Consider the following 3722-nt stretch of genomic DNA (forward strand, 5'->3'; position numbering starts at 1 on the left):
TTAAAATAATAATAAAACTTTATTTCTAGACTGCCCTCTCTCCCCAGAGGATGCCTGCCATAGATGTGGGCGAAACGTCAGGAGAGAATGCTTCTGGAACTTGGCCAGACAGCCCGGAAAATGCACTACAACCCAGTGATTCTGGCCATGAAAGCCTTCAACAACACACTGGGAGATATAGTTCTCTTGTCCTTTTGCTTCCTCTGCCAAACGACATGCTATAGGACCCTGGAAGGTCTAGTTTTACAAGGGTTCAAACCAGAGGTGCTGCTGCCATGCCAAACTGCAACTCCCAGGAGCCCACAACGTAGACAGTCATGGCTTTGGGTCAGGAAGTTGTTCTTTGCGGTCTAGGACCCACAGATTCCAATTCGACTCCTTCCAGTGATGAGGCTCCAGCATTCGTGGGTAGAAGAGGCGACAGGCAAAACTTCAACTCCCGGGATATTATTGTTGTTGTTGTTGTTGCTGCTGCTAGTAGCCGTAGTAACACTTGTTGCCTATGCCATCAGTTGGGGGGCCCTCCCCCCATCACCATCTGATGCTCTGGGGCCAATATACAACATAATATAGAATAATATATATATTGTCTATACATATAGTATTGATAATTATATTAGAATGTAATACAATGTAATACCAATAGTAATGTAATAATATTAATTATATATTACATGTGATATTACTAATAATAATACAGTATGATGTCTTAGTGCAATGTAGTAATATATAACGCTAATGTTGTTCTATGCTAATATATAATATATTGTACGTACATATAATTTGTAAGCCACTCTGAAAGCAGGAAGCCAATATGAATGGAAAAAAACCAAAAAATTATGGGTTCGATGCAGTAAATAAAACTCAAGGCTGCACTTCTCGAATATGCCACGTGATGGCAGCAAAGGATTGCAGATGAGAATCTCAAGGCAATTTTGGGGGGAAATATAACACTGAGGCTGCAATTCCCTAACTGACCATTTGATGGCAGCAGAGGGCTAAGAATCAGAATCTGAAGTCAAGTGCAATATTCTTCTGTCCACAGGAGGGCGACAAACGGAAAGGCCATAAGGGTTTAATGGGGATCTCATTGATATTACTTTGAGCCATGGCTATCTTAAATAATACTAATACTACTAATAATAATCTAGGGAGTTAGAGGTTTGCAAGGCCTTTCGCCCCCTCTGCCCAAGAGTAATGGTGCCTTGCCAAACTACAACTCCCACCATCCCATACAACCTCTGCAACAGCTCAATGCTATGGGAACCTCAGTGATATAGTTCGCTAGGCCTTTCGCCTCCTCTGCCAAACTACCTGCTATAGGACCCAGGGAGGTCTAGTTTTACAAGGGCCCAAACCAGATAGTTCTGGTGCCATGCCAAACTGCAGCTCCCAGGAGCCCTCAATGTAGACAGGCATGGCTTTGGGTCAGGAAGTTTCTCTTTGCTTGTAAAACTACTTTTGAAAACATGCCAATGTGAGTAGATCAATAGGTACCGCTCTGGCGGGAAGGTAACGGTGCTCCATGCAGTCATGTCTGTGGCCACATGCCCTTGGAGGTGTCTATGGACAATACTGGCTCTTCAGCTGAGAAATGGAGATGAGCACCAAACCTCAGAGTCGGTCACGAAAACCTTTACCTTTAACCTATATTGTATATACATATAATATTGATAATTATATTATAAAGTAATACAATATAATACAATATATTAATATATATTATAAATAATAATGCAGTGTGATGTTATAGTACAATATACTAACATATAATGCTAATGGTGTGCTTTGCTAATAATAAAATATATTGTACGTACATCTAATTTTAAGCCATTTTGAAAGCAGGAAGGCAGAATGAAAGGAAAATAGAAGGAAAAAGCCCCAAAAGTTATGGTTTCTAGGCAGCAAAGAAAAACTCAAATATTTATAAAAAGGAGAGTTAAAGTGCGATAACTGCTCACTATCCCAGGCCTGCGAGTCTACAGGAATTCCAAACAGGAAACAATAAGGGCCAGCTAACGCGTTCACAACAAAGGATTCCCCCAGGCAGCAATGCAGCCAGTCTTTGATGCTGCAAGGCCATTCAATGCTGATCAAGGCGGCCAATGGCAACATTCACACTCGCCTCCAAGACAAGAGTTCTTTCTCTCGCCCTGGACATTATTCCAGAGATCGATAAACCTCCCTTACTTAGTTTTACAACCTATGAGGATGCCTGCCATAAATGTGGGCAAAACGTCAGGAGAGAATGCTTCGGGAACATGGCCATAGTATTCTGCGGTTGCAAAGTAGCAGAGGTTGCATGGGATGGTGGGAGTTGTAGTTTGGCAAGGCACCAGCACTCTTGGGTAGAGGAGGGGAAAGGCCTTGCAAACCTCTCACTCCCAAGATTATTATTATTAATATTAGTATTATTTTAAACTGTTATAGCTCAAAGAAATATCAATTAATATTACATTAAGTCCTAATGGCTTTTCCGTTTGTCACCCTCCTGTGGACAGAAGAATATTGCACTTGCCTTGAAACTCTGATTCTTTGCTCTCTGCTGCCATCAAATGGTCAGGTAGGGAAGTGCAGCACAAAGGCGAGGCTCGAGGCTGCACTTCCCTCTCTGACCATTTGATGGCAGCAAAGAGCTGCGAATCAGAATCCCAAGGCAAGTGCAATATTCTTCTGTCCACAGGAGGGCGACAAAGAGAAAAGACATAAGGAATCCCATTGATATATCATTGAGCCATTTGGAAAATATAATTACATGACAATAGTAGTAATAATAATAATAATAATAATAATAATAATAATAATAATAATAATAATAATAATAATAATAATATCCTGGGAGTTCGGGTTTTGCAAGGTCTTTTGCCTCCTCTGTCCAAGAGTGCCGGAGCCTTGTCAAACTACAGCTCCCATCATCCCAAAAAAAACTGCAACAGCTCAATGCCATTGGAGCCTAGGAGATATAAACCCCCCTTTACTTAGTTTTCCAATAAGAATAACATAAGAATGATAAAATAATAATAAAATTTTATTTCTAGACCGCCCTCTCTCGCCAGAGGATGCCTGCCATAGGTATGGGTGAAACGTCAGGAGAGAATGCTTCTGGAACATGTAATAATTATTTTGCCTGTCGCTTTGGGTCAGCAAGGTGTTCTTTGCGGTATAGGACCCACAGATTCCAATTCGACTACTTCCAATGATGAGGTTCCAGCATTCGTGGGTAGAAGAGGCGACAGGCAAAACGTTAACTCCCGGGATATGATTATTGTTGTTGTTGTTGCTGTTAGTAGTAGTAATAATACTTGTCACCAATGCCATCAATTTTGTCACGATCCGCCCACGGGCCAGGGGACTACTCCTCCCAAGTTTCGGATTTTTTAGATCACCGGCCGAATTTCTGTGAATTTTTTAATTCATTTATTGAAAAGTATTTTTTAGGAGAAGGATGCCAAATAACAATAATATTATAATAATATAAAATAACATAATAATGCAAAATACTGTGAATTATAATAATATGAAATAGCAGAATAATATAATAATGATGCAAAATAATAACAATACAATAAAATATGAAATAAATATAACATGAAATAAGAACAAAATAATATAATATAATAATAATGTAAAATGATAATAATATAAAAACCAACTAATATAAGGATGCAAAATTATAAAAATAATATAATATGAAATAACAACATAATAATGCAAAATCATGT

At 39.2% G+C, this 3722-nt stretch overlaps 1 long non-coding RNA gene across 1 annotated transcript in view; it reads right to left on the reverse strand.

Moving 5' to 3' along the window:
- The window catches only part of LOC134294776 (uncharacterized), a 3953-nt gene continuing 231 nt past the window's right edge, over positions 1–3722 (reverse strand). The window contains exon 2 of the long non-coding RNA XR_010001474.1: positions 1–3397. This is a non-coding gene — a long non-coding RNA (uncharacterized LOC134294776). The remainder of the gene's footprint in view (positions 3398–3722) is intronic.

Source organism: Anolis carolinensis, unplaced genomic scaffold, assembly GCF_035594765.1.
Source record: "Anolis carolinensis isolate JA03-04 unplaced genomic scaffold, rAnoCar3.1.pri scaffold_21, whole genome shotgun sequence".
NCBI classification, from domain to species: Eukaryota; Metazoa; Chordata; class Lepidosauria; order Squamata; family Dactyloidae; genus Anolis; species Anolis carolinensis.